This window comes from Hemiscyllium ocellatum, unplaced genomic scaffold, assembly GCF_020745735.1.
Source record: "Hemiscyllium ocellatum isolate sHemOce1 unplaced genomic scaffold, sHemOce1.pat.X.cur. scaffold_152_pat_ctg1, whole genome shotgun sequence".
NCBI lineage: Eukaryota > Metazoa > Chordata > Chondrichthyes > Orectolobiformes > Hemiscylliidae > Hemiscyllium > Hemiscyllium ocellatum.
The window spans coordinates 319713-340647 of record NW_026867800.1 but is presented as its reverse complement, the minus strand read 5'-3'; the positions used below and the strand labels follow the sequence as shown (position 1 = coordinate 340647).

The window sequence follows — 20935 nt, the reverse complement described above, 5'->3', positions numbered from 1 at the left end:
GCCCCATAGCAAAATGAGGTTTCTCGTTATTACTTAATACATTGATAGACTTTGATGATTTAATTGTTGTTGTTATCTAATAATTTTTAATATTCATTCAATCCAGTATATTGTGCAAATGTGGAATTACGGCACAGTACTTGAACTACTGTAAAGATTTTGCAGTGTACAATGTCACAATCATTGTTAATATCAATTTTTATTTTACCTGTGGAAACATAGTTGAATTCATTTAATTATATGTCACTTCAATGCTAAGATTTATCATGTTTGGAATCACAATAAGACTTAAGGATTTTTCATGCAACAAAATCAAATGATAAAGAATTAACATCTCTTTATTGTTTCATTCAAAAATAACAATACATTTTGGATTTTTGTAAGTTATATATTTTTGGAAAGAAGGAATGTTGTCTTCAGTCGAATGCTCGCATGGAATCACTAATTCACAGTATCTGCTGTTTATTCTCTTCGAATTTTCAAGAAAATAAATTAACTAGTTCTGCTGTTTCTAAATTCGTGGATCATATTTGAGAATGTTGTGGTCTTAAAGGTGAAAAGGCGAAGTGATCGTAAGTGATCAGTTTTTTTTTGTTCAAAAGAGCTTGATTCAAACATTTCGAACACATACATTGTCATTCTGCAGTATTTCAAACGTGGAAAACAAGTCGCTTTCTTCATTTGTAAAATAAATATATGTCACTTCCAATTATTCATTAGTCAGCTAATTACCTACGTTTGTTATTAAAAATTGCAATTCATCTAAATATTGTTATGACCTTTGATCAAATTAAATTTCTAACTAATGTTTAGTCATGATTTTTTTTTGTTTTCCATTCACCTATTCATATTGAATGTAAATTTGACATGCTTTGACAATATCGGAGTGTGTTCATTTGAAATATGTCTTTGCATATGTATCAGTGATTTTACTTATTGCATATGGTTGCACGGTGGCTCAGTGGTTAGCATTGCTGCCTCACAGCACCAGAGATCTCAGTTTGATTCCATTCTCAGATGACTGTCTGTGTGGAATTTGGAAGTTTTAAAACTGTTATATTCAGACATTTTAATTTATTTTCTTTAATTTTATTTGCTGTGCAAAAAATTTCAAAAACATCTTAAAACCAAAATTTACAAACCTTGTGTTACAGATAAATGTTAAATAAAATCCATCAAACCATCCCTCACTGAAAACTGATGTGGAAGTGCAATCTCCTGGAGAATCCCTGCCCACTCCTTCCTACCCGGGCTCCATGGCTATATACAGACCTGGGAGTTAGCAGCAGGAGGCCATTCAGCCTTTCAATCCTGCTCCACCATCCAATGGGAAACAGCTGACCATCCAGCTCAGTCTCCTGTTCCTGCTGGGTTCCAATCCCCTTTCATGACTTTACCTCGAAGAACTATATCTCAGTCCTCCTTTGGTTTCACTGCCTTTTGTTCCAGTGACGTTGCTGTGTTACTGTGTGGGTGTAGGCAGGGGTAATGTGATGGTGCTGCCTCCTGGAGGATGCACTCAGCGTCCCTCATCATCCTGCAGTAACATCAACTGGGTTTCAGCAACTAGAGATAGAACCCATTTCCAGGATATGGGCATCACTGGCTCAGCCAGCATTTATTCCCCATCTCTAGTTACCCTTGAGAAGATGGTAGTGAGCTGCTGTCTTGTGCCATTCACAGTCCATTTGGCGCAGATAGACCAACAATGCTGTGTGGAGAGTGTGCAGGATTTTGGCCGAGTGATTCTCCATCTGTGGTTCTTCAAATGCTGGTTAACTTAATCACAATCTGCACGTGATTTTTAGATTTCAGTCTGCAAACCTTCACCATGTAGCACCCTGTATAAAGGAATATGTACAGGTTAGAAATTCAGAGCAGACAATTCTAGTTTCTGTGGAATATCTTTTTCCCCTTTCTTCCCCCAAAGCTGTAACCCTCCAGCCCACTTACTCTCCCACCATTCTGACTCTGCTACCCCGTAACGTACACGCTCCCCATTCTCATGGAGTTACTGATAAACAGATCCATGCCACCACTTCCCGTCCCTGGTTCGACTCTGCACCCTTTCTGGGTTCACTTCCTTTCCCTTCAGTTGCTGCAAGTCAATAATGTAACAGCAGAATGAAACAAAAGGAAACAGAAAGGGAGGTGGCAGATCCTGGACAGAAGAGGGTCGTTCAGTCTGGGAGAATGGGTCAGATCCTTCTTTGTTTCCCATTAGTTGATTCCCACCATTACAATGAATTGGGGATGGAGAGTGGTCCTACGTGGGAGTGGTGACACTTTGACCCCCCAACAGATCAATAATTTAAGTAGACGCATTCCTCCTCCAGCCAGTGTGAAAAACCTTCCACAAAGCATACTTACCCAAAGCACATGTTCCAAAACCCGCCCACATTCTGTACATGTACAGTGCGGAGTTTCCCCACACACGTGTGGTCCCTGCCACAGGACTGTGGGAGTTGTAGCTCCCATGAAGCCACTGGAGTCCTGTCTCTAGAAAGTGAATGATAAGTATAGACTGGAGGGTGTTGTGTATACGATCCCCATTCAGACAGACAGGACCTGTGGGCTGTCACTGGGTTTTACTGAGACACCTGCTTCCACAACCTGATTTTCTGATGTAAGGAATATAGATTCAGCCAACTGGAAGGTGGAGAGGTTCATAGGAGGAGCAGGTTTTAAGCAGAGGTAGCTCAATGGTTAGCACTGCTGACTCACAGCATCAGGGACCTGGATTTGATTCCAGCCTTAGGAGACTGTGTGGAGTTTTCACGTTCTCCCCGTGTCTGTGTGGGTTTCCTCTGGGTGCTCCAGTTTCATCCCACAGTCCAAAGATGTGCAGGTTAAGTGAATCGGCTATGCAACATTGCCCATAGTGTCCATGCATGTGCAGGTTAAACCATTAACCATGGGAAATACAGGGAATGGGTGAGTCTGAATGGGATGTTCATTATAGGATTGGTGTGGACTCCATGGACGAATACCCTGTTTCTGCACTGTAGGGATTCTATTCTATTCTCATGAAGAAGAATGTACCTATCTCAATGTGCTGTGAATCTGTGGAATTCCCTCTTCAAAATGTGGTGGATGCCAGGACAATGAGCAGATTTAATGAAGAGATACAGATGTTGAATTTGCAATGAGATGAAGGGTGAGAGAGAGCAGGTGGGAAAACCCAGCTGGGACCGAGGTGAGCTCAATCATCACCGTATTAAATGGTGGAGCTAGTTCGAAGGGCTGCATTGCCTCTCCTGTGCCCAGTGCTCATCTTCTTACGGTAATAACTGGAAAGCTGAATCCAAAACTCACCACCTTCACCAAAGGAGATTTTGGAAAAAGCAGGCTAGTCAGGTGGATTAGCGTTCCAAACTTAGATAGTGAGGAAGCGTGTAGGAGATAATGATTTTGCAATTTTAAACTGAGGTGTGTTAAAAATCACACAACACCAGGTTATAGTCCAACAGGTGTAATTGGATTATGATGAAGGAATCTAGTGTGCTTCCAATTAACCTGAGGGACTATAACCTGGTGTTGTGTGATTTTTAACACACCTCAGTTTAAAACTGCAAAATCATTTTCTCCCACATGCTTCCTCTCTATCTAATACAAAGGTATAAGAATGGGAGCCATACATCGGACAGGCGGGGAGTTACCTGATGCTGCCTAGAGGTGTTTTGCATGTACACTATCCAGGTAACTGCCATGTCTCATCAATAAAGACTCAAAGAAGACCTCTCAGAGTTCTGCTAATGTAGTTATTGCTATCCAGCAGGGTTCAGGAATATGAGTACACCGCAGTCAGTCTTCACAACGGAGAATACGAAGAACATGCCTGTTATTGATAAGGAAACTGAGGAAGGTGAGGACAATGAAACAACTATTATCACGAGAGAGTTGGAGCTGGGCAAGCTAATGGAGCTAAAGGTAGACAAGTCTCTTTGCCCTGATGGAATACATCCCAGTTTGCTACCAGAGATAGTGGGAGAAATAGTAAATAGACTTGGAGTCAGAGCCCTACAGCAGAGACAGGCCCTTTGGCCCAAACTGACCAGAATGTCCATCCACACTAACCCCATTTCCCTGCACTTGGCCCACCTGCTTCTGACCCTTTGCTATCCATGTATTTATCCAAATGTCTTTTATATGTTGTCAATGTACCCACCTCAACCACTTCCACTGGCAGCTCAGTCCATATACATACCACCCTCTGGTGAAACAAGTGCCTCTCAGGTTCCCTTTCATAATTTCTCCTCTAACCTTAAACTGATGCCCTCCACTCCTTCATTCCCTGGGAAAGAGACTGAGTGCATTCACCTTACCCAAGCCTCTCATGGTCTTATACACTTCCAGAAAAGATCCCCCCTCTGTTTCCTCTGCGCTAAACAAAAAAAAAATCCTCGCTTGTCCAACGTCTCCCTATAACTCAGACCCCTGAGCTCTGGCAAAAATGCTTGTAAATTTCTTCTGCACTTTTTACAGTTTAATAACTGAAACCTACACTGCATCCATCACATTGCCAGTGTTTCCCCACAGCACTGGAACCGACGTGACAACGCCAATGGATTACAAGCCATGATCGATAATTAACTCCTTAATAACAATCCCGTTTTCATAGCATTTTCCATGGTGCAGGTATCCTTGTGTCTTTCTGGTTGCATGGTCAATTAAAAACTTGTCCTCATACAAAACAAATCTGTAGCTTAATTGTTCCTGGGAAATGTGCCATGTTGTTTCAGACTTTTAAAAACAAATGAAATCTCTCTCCACAGTCACCACGCTAACATGGACTTGGCTCAGTATTTTTTCCAGTCACACTGAGATTTGAAATATTCGCCCACGGACAGAATACACACTTTTCCTTCCACATGAAAAGGCCAATGAATATTCAGACCAGCACGCATCAAGTAACTATCAGATCTGAACATGAAGTTCAATTTGAATTTCTCATCCACAAATCCACCCTTACAGTACCCTACAACAAAGAAAACAAGTCACCACCGTTAACACAGGATGGAAATTCATAAGACAATTATAGTATTAAATTTTAGTTTCTTTGTTTCCCCCAAAGCTTTGAATCTGTCTCACAATTTCTCTCTTCTGTGAACTGAAATCCAAACCAATCTCCTCACTCCTTTCCTCTACACCCAGTTCTCACACTCTCTCCTCTCTTTGAATTCAGCTTCCTAGCTCCTGCCTGCAGAGGAAGAACCAAAAAAAGGGGCAGCACGATGGCACTGCTGTCCCACAGCACTAGGGTCCCAGGTTCCATTCCAGCCTCGGGCTCATTCTCTCTGTGTCTGCGTGGGTTTCCTCTGGGTGCTCCGGTTTCCTCCCACAATCCGAAGACTGACAGTGCAGGTCAGGTGAATTAGCCATGGTGTTAGGTGCTTTAGTCAGAGGGAAATGAGTCTGTTTGGTTGCTCTTCGGGGGGTCGGTGTGGACTGGTTGGGCCGAAGGGCCTTTTTCCACACTGTAGGAAATCTAATCAAATCAATGAGTCTGACTCAGAGCCTCCCGGGTGTTGATGAATCCTCCCCCTACCTCCCAGGGTTTCCTTCCTGGTCAGACCCACATTGATGTTTTCCCCCCAGTCTGGAACCGCTTAATTATTTCCCCCACTCCGACCTCTAATGAGAACCATCCTGCACACACTGGCCAAATCATATCTGGTTGAACTAAAATGAAACAGATTAGAACTCTATTTACAGGCCTACCCTTGTCCCTTTCCATAACATTCCTGAATCTTCATCCACAAGAGTTCTGATAACTTTCTGCAAAATGCTTTCCCATTGATACTTTGACCACTCGTCAGGATACCAGGGGAGGGGCCATTCCCCTGGGTCCTGTTTTCAGAGGGAGGAAGTTGGCAATGACAAATTAACCCCACACACCCACAGCCTCCCTGGCACTGACCCATACTGCACATATGCCAACAATTAGCCAGCACCGCGCCTGTGCACTGGTCTCCCCTCTTACAGCACACGCTCCAGATCACACAGGAGCCTGGGTGATTGACAGCAGCTGCTGCCCAATAGGGTGAAGGGGCGGGGCTGCAGGACTGGGACAATGGGATTGTAAACAATGAATGAATGTGGAGGACACTGGGGGATGGACAGGTCAGTGAGGGACAGGAGCAGTGCAGCAGCAGGAGGGGATCCTGTACAAACTGTGCAATGGGAGAGGCTGACAGGAGAGAAACTACAGGAAGGTTCTGTTTGGAGGCTCAGGCAGGGACAGCTGGGAGACAGTATGGCCTGGTGGCTTGGGCAGGTTTACTAATCAGCCTTTTCAAAGATGCTGTTACTCAACTCTGACCCCAATCCTCCTGGTCCAGAGGCAAGGACACTACCACCATTTCCTGGTGGGCTAGTGGAAAGAAGGGAAGATGTTCTCAATCTCACTCACATGGAAACTCTATGAGCTCCTCCCACTTACTGTCTACGGTGGGGATGGAGGAGACAGAGCAGATGGGAAGGGGCAGGGATATAGGGACTGCCTTTCTAATGGAACTTACCGGTGTTGGTGATATTAACAAGCCTCGATACACAGTCACCAACACAAAGCTGGTGTATGGGAACTTTATCCAGAATATTAACACCTATAGGTGGGCGACGCTGACCCCAATGTAGAGTTAAGTCCTGGATATTAATAACAGCTTTGTGCGTGGAAGACTCAGTTTTCTGAAGAAGTAACAGAGAGGAAAGATGAGGGCAGAGCGGTGGACATGATCTACATGGACTTCAGTAAGGCGGGCGACAAGGTTCCTCATGGGAGACTGGTCAGCAAGGTTAGATCTCAGAATACAGGACAACTAGCCATTTGAACACAGAATTGGCTCAAAGTTAGAAGACAGAGGGCGGTAGCAGATTGTTGCTTTTCAGATTGGAGGCCTGTGACCAGTGCAGCGCCACAAGGATTGGTGCTGGATCCATTCCTTTTCGTCATTTATATCAATGATTTGGATGTGAACATAAGATTTGTAGCTTTCCACATGACACCAAAACTGGAGGTGCAGTGGACAGTGAAAAAGATTACCTCAGAGTACAATGGGATCTTGATCAGATGGGCGGATGGGCTGAGGAGTGGCAGATTGAATTTCATTTACATAATTATGTGGTGCTGCATTTTGGAAAAACACATTTTAGCAGGTCTGATACACTTAATGGTAAGGTCCTGGGGAACGTTGCTAAACAAAGAGACTTTGGAGTGCTGGTTAATAGTTCCTTGAAAGTAGAATCGCAGGTAGATAGGTTAGAGAAGAAGGCAGTTAGTCTGCTTTCCTTTATTTGATGGCATTCCAAAATTGGCTGAGACAACAGAAACATGATCTCCCAATTGCTATACTCAGTGCACTGCTCAATAACAGGTGGCATACCAAACCCTACCTTCACTGACCTGGCTACCTTTAACCCCACTTTCAAGGAACTATCAATCCACACTCTAAGTTCTACTCGTTTGTCAACATTTCCCAGGAACTTGCCATTATGAGGTTGAGTTCTATCCTGGTAACGTCTTTCTGAAATCAGGAAGAATACAACTGAATGCAGTATTCTAAAGTTGACCTCACCGATGCCCTATACAGCTACAACATGACCTCCTAACTCCTATACTCAGTAACAGAATCCCTACAGTGTTGAAAGAGGCCATTCGGCCCATGAGACCTAACCAACCATCAAACAGTTTCCATGTTTCCGAGGATTTCCCACAGCTATTCCACATCTTTGGATTGTGGGAGGAAACCAGAGCACCTAGAGGATGCCCACGCAGACACACAGAGGGAGAATGTGCAAACACCACACAGAAAGTGGAATCGAACCAGAGTCCCTTTACTAATCAATGCCCTAACCAAGAAAGGTCAGCGTGCCAAATACCACGTTCAACACCTGATCTCCCTGAAACTCTACTTTGCAGAAACTATGCAGTTGTTCTGAGCCCTTCAGAGAGATTGCAGGGGACGGGGAGAAAACAGGAACAGGGTTGATCTACAGATCTATGGAATAACGCTCCATCCCGCCTCTTCCGCTCTGTTGCCCCCTGTCTGACCACCCCCACCGTGTCCGCCTCCTCAGACCAACTGCCTCCCTTTGTCCACCTCCCGAACCGTACTCCCCTGTCTCCCCCTACCCCCCCACCTCCCCCCGGATGTTCCCCACCCTCCTTGTCCCCTAGTTCTGGACTCCACACCACAGGAAAAGACCTTGTCTATTTACCCTACCCATGCCCCTCCTGATTTTATAAATCTCTATAAGGTCACCCATCAGCCTCTGACGCTCCAGGGAAAAAGTCTATTCAGCCTCTTCCTGTAGCTCAAATCCTCCAACCCTGGTAACTTCCTTGCAGTTCTTTTCTGACCCCTTTCCGTTTGGAGAATATCGTTTTGATAGGAAGGAGAACAGAGTTGCTTGGAATATTCCAAAAGTTGCCTAACCAATGTCCTGTGCAGCCGCAATATGACCTCCCGACCCCTATACACAGTGCTCTGACCAATAAAGGAAAACATACCAAAACCGAAGCAACTGCAGATGCTGTAAACCATAAAGACAGAAAAGGTTTCTGGAAAAACTTAACAGACCTGTAGCATCTGTGAAGAGAAATTCGAGTTAACGTTTTTGCGAAAAGGTGACCAGACCCGAAACTTTAGCTGATTTTTCTTGACGGATGCTGCATGACCTGCTGAGCATTTCCAACATGTGTGAAAGTTTAAAGGGAGTTGTGTCAGGCTGGTTTCTTGTGAAGGTGGTGGTAGGTGACTTCAACATACTCTCCTGGCAGATGGTAAAAGCAGAAACAATCACAACGTTCAAGAGGCATTTGGGCAGACACATAAGCAGGCTAGGGTTGGCAGGGATATGGACCATGTACAAGCAGGTGGAATTAGTTTGGAATAGCATCGTGATCCACACAGACATAGTGGGCCAAGTATTCGGGTGCTGTACTATTCTGTTTTATGGGACTAGAATATTTTTTAGAAAAAAAAAATTGATGAGGGCAGAGTGGTGGACATGATCTACATGGACTTTAAGAACACATTCGGCAAGGTTCCCCATGGTAGACTAGTTAGCAAGGTTAGATCTCATGGAATACAGGGAGAACTAGCCATTTGGAGACAGAACTGACTCAAAGGTAGAAGGCAGAGTGTGGTGGTGGAGGGTTGCTTTCAGACTGACCAGTGGAGTGTCACAAGGATCGGTGCTGGGTCCACTCCTTTTCATCATTTATATAAACGATTGGGATGTGAACATAGGAGGTATTGGTAATTTTGCACATGACACCAAAATTGGAGGTGTATTGGAGAGTGAAAAAGGTGACCTCAGAGTACTCCAGGACCTTAATCTGATGGGCAAATGGGCTGAGGAGTGGCAGATGAAGTTTAATTTAGAAAAATGTGAGGTGCTGCATTTTGGAAACGCAAATCTTAGCAGGTCTTATACACTTAATGGTAAGGTCCTCTGAGCATTGCGGAACAAAGAGACCTTGGAGTGCAGGTTCAGAGCTCCTTGAAAGTGGAGTCACAGGTGAAGATAGTGAAGAAGGCTTTTAGTATGCTTTCCTTTAATAGTCAGAGCATTGAGGATAGGAGTTGGGAGATCATACTGAGTCTGAAAAGGACATTAGTTAGGCCACTTTTGTAATATTCCGTGCAATTCCGGTCTTCTTCCTATCAAAACAATATTGTGAAACTTGAAAGACGTCAGAAAAGGATTGGAGGATTTGAGATACACGGAAAGGTTGAATAGGCTGCTTTTCCTGGAGCGTCAAAGGCTGAGGGGTGACCTTATAAGAGGTTTATAAAATCAGGAGGGGCAGGGATAAGGTAAATAGACAAGGTCTTCTCCCCTCAATGTTGTGGGAGGGGGTGATGAGTAGGGGGGAGAAAAAACAGAGGGGGGAGGGAGACACAGTTATTTTATAGATCTACATCTCAACCACATTCCTGCTTTCTCCCCATCCCCTTTAATCCCTCTGAAGGGCTCAGAACAATTGCATAGTTCCACGGAAGTAAAGTTTCACGGAGATCAGGTGCTGAAGGTTGCGTTTGCGACACTGACCTGTATTGGTAAGTGCAGTGATCAACAAAAGGAACCGGGTTCGATTCCACTCTGTGTGGTGTTTGCACATTCTCCCTCTGTATATTTGTGTGGGCTTCCATTCTGTGTCTGTTTCCATTCCAGACACCTCTATGACTCTGTTTTGCGAAACGTGAAGGGTTTCAGAAAATATCTCCAAGGTTATTGTTCGGATTGTGGAGTTAAAGGGAGAGGCTGAATAGTCAGAGTATAGAGATGTCCAGCATGGAAACAGACCTTTTGGTCCAACCCGTCCATGCCGACCAGATATCCAAACCCTATCTAGTCCCACTTACCAGCACCCGGCCCATATCCCTCCAAACCCTTCCTATTCATATACCCATCCAAATGCCTCTTAAATATTGCAATTGTACCAGCCTCCACCACTTCCTCTGGCAGCTCATTCCATACACATACCAGAATAGGCTGAGACTTTTTCCCTGGAGCATCAGAGACTGAGGGATTACCTTATGAAGGAGCACAGACAGGATGAACAGTCAAGATCTTTGTTTCCATCCAGTGTCAGGGAGTTCAAAACTAGAGAACATTAGGTTTAAGGTGAGAGGGGAAAGAGTGAAAAGGGATCTGAAGGGCAAACATTTCACTCGGAGGTTGCTGTGTGTCTGGAATGAGCTGCCACAGGAGTAATGAATGCATGGAGGGTTACAACATTTAAAAGGCATCTGGAGGGGCACATGAATAGAAAGTGTTCAGAGTGATATAGGCCAACTCTCCCAAATGGGACTGGATCAGTGTAGAATATCTGATTGATATGGATGAGTTAGACTGAAGGGTCTGTTTCCTTGCTGTAAAACTCTATGACCCTAAGTGCCTCAGCAAAATGGTGGAAATCTTCCATAAAAACAAAAAGTACTGGAGATCCTCAGAAGGTCAGGCAGCATTTGAATTGATGACAGATGTAGGAAACACTGCAGAAGCTTTTAGATGACCACAACAGGCATGTGTGCTTGATGACTGGTATGGATAAGATGGGGGCATTGTGTTCAACAGTTTTGTACCAGAGACTCTGACCCCATTTTATTCTGTATTTCTCTGTGACTCCCTCTTTTCGGAAGCAGGCAGGATGGGAAGCAGTAGAGGATGTAAATGATGTGTGACCTTCCTAGTGAGAGGATTCGAGTACAGGAGCAGGGATCCCTTTCTGGAAGGGCCCTGGTGAGACCACACCTGGAGTACTGTATACACCTTGGTTCCCCTTTCCCAAGGAAGGCTCTCCCGGTCATTGAGAGACAGTAAAGGAGGGTCACCAGACTGAGCCCTGGGATGTGGAGATAGTTAAGGGCTGCAGATGCTGGAAGTCAGAGTCTATACGATGTGGGCCTGGGGAAGTGCAGCAGGTCAGGCAGTATCAGAGGAGCAGGAAGATTGATGTTGTGTGTCGGGACCCTTTGTCAGTCCTGATGAATAGTCCTGACCCGAAACATAAACTTTCCAGCCCCATCGTATTCATGCTGGTCATCAAGCACCTATTTATTCTAGCCCCACGTTCTGGCACTCAGCGTGTAACCGATATTGTAGTGTTCTGTGTGATCATCTCAACACTTCTTCAAGGCTGCAATGTTTCCTGCTTCTGTCACCATTTCAGATTATGCCAGACCTGCTGAGGATATCCAGCAGGTTTTGTTTTTATTGTAGATTTCCACCATTTTGCTGAAGCACTTGGAGACAGATTTTATTGACTCTGATTCCTGGGATGACAGGACTGATGGATGAAGAGGGACTCAATCCTCATTTAATCCTCCTTTCCTTTGGCTTTCTGAGCTGCTGACTACATCACTAATATTCTACCTCCTGTTCCCTGACCCGAATCTGACCCATCTAAGCCTACACTTTAGTTCCCATTGCCCTGCCAGACTAGTTACAACCTCACCAAGGGAAATGCAAAAGCCCCCACCAGAATTGTCTCAACCCTACCCAGGGGTAACCTGTCAGGGTGGTATAAGTCCCACCTAACCCGAAACAGTCCCAGTCCCTGAACAATCTAAACCCTTCTCTGCTACACCATTTCCCCAGCCACACATCCAGCTGATCTGCCCTCTTTTTCCCTCTCTCACTAGCACATGGTACTGGGAGCAAGTCTCGCATTATTACATTTCAGGAACTACATTTTACTGTATCCCTGATCTCTCTGTATCCATCTTTCAGGCTCGGATCCCTTGTTTAGCGATGTCGTTGGTATCTGTGTGTTCTACAACCACTAGCTTTACCCTGCACACACCATCCTGGATTCATGTCTTTGGCCACAGAAGTGCCCACCCTAACCCTGACCATTGAATCCCCAGTCACTATAGCCGTGTTTCCTCTCTTTCCTCCCATACTGTGCAGCATAGCTATCTGTGGTGTCATGAACCTAGCTGTTGCTGATTTCTCCTGAGAGACCACCCCACCTGGTCCCCCCAAACAGAATCCGAAGTGCTATACAGCATCTGTTTGACAAAGGGAATAACCACTGAGGACTCCTGCACTCCCTTCCTGAGCCTTTTACTTGATCTGATGCTCACCCATTCCCTTTCTGCCTGTGTAACCCTCACCTGCAGTGTGACTAACTCACTAAACGTGCTGTCAATAACATGCTCAGTATTACAGATGCTCCACAGTGAGTCCACTCACAGCTCCAGGTCTGAAAAGCAGTTTCCCAGTAGCTGCAGATGGGAACCCTTCCTGCACACACAGCCGTCAGGGACACTGAAAGCGTCCGTTATTTCCCACATTGTACAAGAGGAGCACACCACGGGTCTGAGGGCTCCTGTCACAACATCGCTCTAGATTCATCTCATTACTCCCATTGAGAGAATTTAAATGAGTGAACATTTCACTTCAAACATGTCCATTATAATTAAAAGTACACCTTTACTTAAGCTGATATATCATACTTTAAAAACTTAAATACTCCGCAGGTGTCACTTACAAACTGGCTGTTCCCATTGGGACCAGGTGAGTTTCTGAACGGCCAGAACTAAAACTGAGTTTTAGTTTCACCTTCTCCTTGTCTCACTTCACTCTATTTTCATCTAACTCCAAAACACATTCATTGGGCCAAGCAGCCCTCACAGTGCAGCCCTGTTATTTTCATTGTCTGCTCACACCTACACTGCCCTCAACCTCTTGTCCTGTTCCAATGCGTCTCAATGGGAGCTCAGGAACAGCATCTAATCTTTCAGTTCAGCCCATTGTAACCCGAGTCAACAAGGACTTCAGCAGTTTCTGAATGAACAGATAGTTGTCAGAATCTGGAACGTTCAATCTGAAATGTTGTTGGAATTTGAGTCCATAAGGAATTTTAATGGGAAGTTTGCAGGGAATTGGAAGTAGAGAGTATACAGGTTAACATCATGGAGTGGATGATTGGGACTAAATCTGACAGTTCCTGCAAAGAGACGAGGTGTAATTTGGATAAATCTGTGCTCTCTCTTAAGACAATATCTCCTTCCACAGCTGCAGGGCCAAGAATTGAACACAAACCCCAAGGGTGATCCAACCATGAACTTGAAGATCTTCCTGCTATTTGCTTGACAAAAATATTGGAGATATTTTCCCACAGACCGAACAGACAAACCTTTCTCCTTCCACAGTTAAATGCCAATGGTATTCAGATCCTGATGACTCAGCTGACTGTAGAAAATGGTTTTTGAGATTCCAGTCTCAATTATTCTCAATATCCTATAAAAAGAATTCACAAAACAAAGATCGCAGTCAGTGCAAGATAAATAGTAAAGGCACACACTTCTCTTGGTATGTTTGATGTGTAAATGCTCCTCTTCAAATCACCCCTCCCCCACCCAGGAAGAGGACATGTCCGAGCGCCTCGCTGTACCTTAGCACCAAATAAAGATGGTGGCCAAAACCCAGGACCTCTCACTGCCCGAGGCCCAAGCCATCTTCCCTTTTGCTGCAAATGTGGGACCAAGAGTTTCTAATTCAGACTAACGACCTGCACAGAGTGTAAGTAGACCCTCCCAGTCTACACTGAAACATTTCATCCGGTTTCTGCTGCCGCCCTCCCCTTTCCCGTTTCCTCCCTCTGCAAACATCAAGGGTTTAAAGCCTGGTTGAAGATTTGTAGCTCGGGTGTCCGTTGTTGTGGTTCTATTCGCCGAGCTGGACGTTTTTGCTGCAAACGTTTCGTTCCCTGGCTAGGGAACATCATCAGTGCTATTGGAGCCTCCTGCGAAGCGCTGCTTTGATGTTTCTTCCGGTATTTATAGTGGTTTGTTCTTGCCGCTTCCGGGTGTCAGTTTCAGCTGTAGTAGTTTGTATGTGGGGTCCAGGTCGATGTGTCTGTTGATGTCCATCAACAGACACATCGACCTGGACCCCACATTCAAAATACTACAGCTGAAACTGACACCCGGACGCGGCAAGAACAAACCACTAAAAATACCGGAAGAAACATCAAAGCAGCGCTTCACAGGAGGCTCCAATAGCACTGATGATGTTCCCTAGCCAGGGAACGAAACGTTTGCAGCAAAAACTTCCAGCTCGGCGAACAGAACCACAACAAACACCAAGGGCCATTCCGGGTCCCATGACCCTTCCTCAGAACCGACGGTAACTGGGAACATTAGAATCCCTACAGCGTGGAAACAGGCCCTTCGGCCCAACAATTCCACACCCACCCTCCGAATTTTATCCCACCAGACCCATTTCCCTTCTCTGTTACTCTCCATTTTCCCGGACTAATGCACATCCCTGAACACTACGGGAAATGTAGCTAGATCAATTCACCCAACCTGCACATCTTTGGACTACATGAGATAGGGGTTAAAGAGTAAATAAGAGGTGGGGACAGGGACCAAAGAGAGACAGGAACATTTGGAAAGACAAAGGAGTGCATAACGATCCGGATGGGAGGGTGGAAAACTGTTAATGGAGGAGACTGGAACCTGGTAGCATCTCAGTGGAGGGGGTGGAAATGGCGGCTGATGATCTACATTCTGCTGCAAAACAGACCCTGAGCTTCCAGTTGCCTGTTACTTTAACACACGAGTCTGTTCCCTGGCCAACATCTCTGTCTCATGCTTATTGCAGTGTTCCAGTGAAGCTTGATGCAAGCTGGCAGAACACTCCAGAACATATCAAATGGCTTCCGATTTCAAGTACTGCAATTTCCCCTCCCATGTGGTCAATAATACTCTCCAGTGTATCTCCTCCACCTCCCACACCAATTCATTTGAATTCCATGCCTCCAACTACAACAAGGATGGAATTGCCATAGTCCTCACTTTCCACCCAGATACAATGCATCATCCTTTCCCATCTCCAGCACCTGCAATCAGACTCCACCACCAGAGATATATTTTCCCTCCGAATCCCTTTCAGCTTCCATAGAGACCATTCCCTCTGTGACTTCCTCATTAGATCAATGTTCCCCACCAACCCATCTTCCACCTCCCAGCACCTTCACTTTCCACTGCAAGAGGTGTAAAACCTGTGCCCACACCTTCCCCTCACCTCTGTCCAAGGGACCACAGGATCCTCCCACATTCGGCAGAGATTTCCCTGCCCACCCAAACACCTCACCTATTGTGTCCGTTGCTCTCGATGTGGTCTCCTCTACACAAGTCAGGACGCCAACTTGTGGAATACTTCAGGGGACATTTCTGGGACACATGCACCAACCAATCCCATCACCCTGAGGCTGACTACTTCAGCAACACTCCCTCCGCCGCCACGCTATCAAGGGCATACAAGTCCTGGGTGTCCTCCACCCCCAAATCCGAGCCACCCGACGCCTAGAGGAAGAACACCTCATCTTCCATCTTGGGACCTTTCAACCACACAAGCATCAACGTTTCCTCATCTCCCCTCCACCACCTTACTACAGATTTAACCCTCCAACTCGGCACCACCCTTTTGAACTGTCCCACCTGTCCATCATCCTTTCCAATTATCCATTTCACCCTTTCACCATTACCCCACCATCTGCAACCACCTATTGCCTCCCTAGCTCCCTTCCCCCAACCCCAACACCCCTCCCTACTTATCTCTCAGCCCTCTTCCCCCACCACCTACATTTCTGATCAAGTGCTTATATGCCCAATATGTTGATTCTCCTGTTCTCCTGACCTGCTGTGCTTTTCCAGCACCACAGTTGAACGCAAGCTGGAAAAACAACACCTCATCTCCCACTTGGGAACCGTGAAATCCTCTGGCTTCAACATCGAATTCAATAATTTTAGGTCCTGAACTCTCCCACGACTTAGTTTATTTGCCCCCTATCCGACATACCAGGCCTTGTTATTTCATAGCCTGCCATTACACACGACCTATGGTTTAGCCACTAAAAGTCCTCATAAACAGCTTTTAACCCTCCCCCAGCTAGCTTGTTATCGACTCCTTTGTCCAACTGTTCCAATCTCTCTCTTTGGACTCTATCCCCTCCTATCATTTACACCCTAACCCCTACCTTCTGCATATAAACCGACATCGCTTTCGCAGTAACATCAGTACCTGAGGGAGGGTCACCAGATCCAAAATGCGAACTGATTTCTCTTCACAGATGCTGCCAGATCTGCTGAGCTTTTCCAGTACCTTCTGGTTGTTGTGTGTGATTTACAGCATCCGCAATTCTTTTGGCTCTAATTTACCCGGAGTATCTATTTCAGGTCTAGCAGACTGAAACAATGTTTATCAATCTTCCCAGTCCATACTAACTGCATCTCTCTCCCAGTCCCTTCACACTCACTGAGTCCCCCCAATACAGTGACACTGCGCCTGCAAAGCTCATGGTCATGTGTTGGTCCACTAGACCCACCCCTCACTCACTCCCATTGGCTGGAGGATCACACCAACTCTCCAATTGGTCTGAAGCTGTGTCAATCAGCCAGGCCCCATTGTGACATGAGTGTTGGGATCCTCCCAGGTGCATCGGAGGCTGAGGGGTGACCAAATAGACATTTATAAAATCATGGGGGGCATTGATGGGATAAATAGACAAGGTCTTTTCCCTGGGGTGGGGGAGTCCAGAACAAGAGGGTATAGGTTTAAGATGAGAGGGGAAGGATTTAAAAGGGATCCGAGAGACAATTTCTTTCACACTGAGGTTGGTGGCTGGATGGAATCTTCTGTTGGGAAGTGGAGGAGGTTGGTACAATTATACCATTTGGCCTCTGGATGGGTATATGACTAGGAAGGGTGTAGACGGATATGTGCCAAGTGTTGGCAAATGGGACTAGTTTAGTTTGGGATATCTGGTAGGCATAGACCCGTTTAACCAAAAGGTTTGTTTTCATGCTGTACATCTCTACGGCTTTGCCCTGTGATGAGCTTCATCATTCAGTGAACGGGGTAGTATCACTGAGCACAGGGGCCATATCCTTCTCAACCTTGCCTAATCACATATCCAATCAGATGCCTTTTAAATGTTGCATTGTACCAGCCTCCACACTTTCTCTGGCAGCTCATTCCATACACATACCACGTTCAGCCTGAAAATAATGCCCCTTACATCCCTTTTAAATCCATTCCCTCACACCTTAAAAGCCTGTGCTCTCTGGTTTTGGACCCACCTAACGTGGGGAAAAGATCCTGGCTGTTCACCCTTACCATGTCCCTCACGAGTGTATCAATCACGGAGGTCACCTTTCAGCATCCGATGCTCCAGGGGAAACAGCCCCTTCCAATTCAGCCTCTCCCTATATCTCAAACTCTCAACCATGGCAACATCGCTGTGCGCTTTTCCTGAAGCCTTTCAAGTTTCACAACATCATCCCTATCGTGAGGAAACCAGAACTGAAAGCAGAATTCGAGAAGTAGCAGAATCAATGCCCTGTACAGCCACAAAAAAATGTCGCAACTCCTATACTCAATGCACTGACCAATAAAGGCAGGTGCTCCAAACACCTTCTTCACTACCCTGCCCAAGATTCCACTTTCAAGCAACTGTGAACCTTCACTCCAAGGTCTCTTTGTTCAGCAACACTCCCCAGGACCTCCCAATTAAGTGAACAAGTCCTGCCCTGGTTTGCTTTTCCAAAATGCAGAATATCATATTTATCTACATTAAACCCATCTGCCACTCCTTAGCCCATTTGATTGAAGTCCCATTGTACTGAGGTAACCTTCTTCACTGTCCATTACACCTCCAATTTTGGTGTCTACTGTAAACTTACTAACCATACCTCATATATTCACATAGAAATCACTGATATAATTGACAATAAGCAGTGGACCCAGCACCCATCCTGACAGCATGTTTCTCACACAGGCCTCCAGTCCGAAAAGCAACCCTCTACTACTACCAAAAGAGAAAATGCTGGAAAATCTCAGCAGGTCCAGCAGGACCTGTAAGGAGAGAAAAGAGCTGACATTGAGTCTAGCTGACCCTTTGTCAAAGCTGAGCGGTGCATGGCCCTGAGTGTGGCTTTTAGGGTGCTGCGAGAACAACAGTTGGAAAAATGTTGTACATCGTGCAAGTATCTATAATCCTGGAGGCTGCATGCAGGATGGAATCTGAACTGAAATCCACGTGGACTAAGTCAGAGGAGAAGACAGTCACTGAGGAAGGAAATATGGCTGTGGAAGCGAGTCTTATAAATAACATGTCCAACACTGAGAGAAAAGAAAAGCAGTGGAGGTGGACAGGGGGGAGAGAGACAAATGAAAATCCTGTCGGAGAACACAGCAATACTTTTTCAGGGTAGGCATTCCTGGAAGAGAGGTGGCAGTGGGTTAAACACTGGATAAAAGGAAATTACTGCGCATGCTGGAATCTGAAACCAAAAGAGAAAATGCTGGAAAATCTCAGCAGGTCTGGCAGCATCTGTAAGGGGAGAAAAGAGCTGACGTTTCGAGTCTAACTGACCCTTTGTCAAAACTGATTACAGGTATTTGCACGATATACAACATTTTTCCAACTGCTGTTCCATTCACTACTACCCTGGCTGCTTAGCAAGGTTAGAGCTCATGGAATACAGGGAGAACTAGTCATTTGGATACAGAACTGGCAGAAAGGCAGAAGACAGAGGGTGGCGGTGGAGAGTTGTTTTACAGACTGGAAGCCTGGTGACCAGTGGAATACTACAAGGATCAGTGCTGGGTCCACTTCTTTTGTCATTGACATAAATGATTTGGATAAGATGGAAGGTATAGTCAGCAAGTTTGCAGATGACACAAAAATTGAAAGTGTAGTGGACAACAAAGAAGGTTACCTCCGAATACGACAGGATCTTGATCAGTTGGGCCAATGGGCTGACAAGTGGCAGATGAAGTTTAATTTAGGTAATTGTGAGGTGCTGCATTTTGGGAAAGCAAATCTTAGCAGGACTGATACACTTAATGGTAAGGTCCTGAGGAGTGTTGCTGCACAAAGAGACTTTGGAGTGCAGGGTCATGGCTCCTTGAAAGTGAAGTCGTAGGTAGAGAGGATAATGAAGGAGGTGTTTGGTATGCTTTCCTTTATTGGTCAGAGTAATGAGTACAGAGTTGGGAGGTTATGTTGCGACTGGACAGAACATTGGACATTCCAAAAAGCCACTTTTGGAATATTGCGTGCAAATCTGGTCTCATTCCTATCGGAAAAATGTTGTGAAATTGAAAGGGTTCAGAAAAGATTTACAAGGATGTTGCCAGAGTTGGAGGATTTGACCTATAGGGAGAGGTTGACCAGGCTGCGGCTGTTTTCCCTGAAGCGTTGGGGGCTGAAGGGTGCCCTTATAGACGTATATAAAATCATGAGGGGTGTGGATAGGACAAATAGATAAAGTCCTTTCCCTTGGGTGGGGGAATTCCAGAACGAGAGGGCATAGGTTTAGGGTGAGAGGGGAAAGATATGAAAGAGACCAGAGAGGCAACGTTTTCATGTAGAGGGTGCTGTGTGCATGGAATCAGCTGCCAGAAGATGTGGTGAAGGCTGGTACAATTGTAACAATGATAATCCATCTAGATGGCTATATGATTAGGAAGGTTTGGAAGGATATGGGCTGGGTGCTAGCAGGTTGGACTAGATGGGTTAGGGTAAGTGGTTGGCATGGACGGTATGGGCTGAAGGGTCTGTTTCCATGTTATACATCTCTATGATTCTATGACATTCTAGACAATTCTGTATCCAAATAGCAAGTTCTCCCTGTAGTCTACAGTGTCTAACTTGCTAACCAGTCTGTTATGTAGAACCTTGTGTCTTCCTGAAGTCCAAGTTAGTGACTTCCATGTACAAAGCCTTGCTACCTCTCCCTAATCATTTCTTGCCTTTCCAATTACAGGTAAATCATGTCCCTGAGAATCCCTTCCAACAACTTCTCTGCCACTGACTTCAGGCTCACCGGTCTATTGTTCCCTGGCCTTTCCTTCACACCTTTCTCAAATTATGGCGCCCATCTTCCAGCACCCCCCTGTGACTATCAATGACACAAATATCTCAGCGAGGGGTCCAGCAAACGCTTCCCTAGCTTCCCACAAAGTTCTGGGTTACACCTGAGCAGGTCCCAGGGATTTATCCACCTTGCTACCGTTTAAGATATCCAGTACCACCTCCTCTGTAATATGGACACTTGTCACGTTATCACTATTTATTTCTCCAAACACTCTCACTGCCACATCCTCTTTTAGTAAAAGAATCTCTCCCATCTCCTGCGGTTCCACAGACAACCTTGATGATTTTTGTGGGTACCTATTCTCTGCCTGGTTACTTGTTTGTCCTTAGTGTATTTGTAGAATCGCTTTGGATTCTCCTTAAACCTATTTCCTAAAACTATTTCATGCCTCCTGGTTTCCCTCGAGTATACTCCTACTGCCCCTACTGCTGTGCAGAGGGAGCTGGGTGTCCTTGTGCATGAATCACAGGAAGTTGGTTTGCAGGTACAGCAGGTAATTAAGGCAGTGAAGGGAATATTGTCCTTCATTG

The 20935-nt window shown here is 45.5% G+C and overlaps 1 long non-coding RNA gene across 1 annotated transcript in view; it reads right to left on the bottom strand.

The window, feature by feature from the left end:
• Positions 1-1373: 1373 nt before the first annotated feature.
• LOC132810132 (uncharacterized) overlaps positions 1374-20935 on the bottom strand; it is a 32789-nt gene continuing 13227 nt past the window's right edge. Inside the window, exons 5-6 of the long non-coding RNA XR_009642737.1 lie at positions 13652-13755; positions 1374-1841 (exon numbers count right to left, since the gene is read on the bottom strand). This is a non-coding gene — a long non-coding RNA (uncharacterized LOC132810132). The remainder of the gene's footprint in view (positions 1842-13651; positions 13756-20935) is intronic.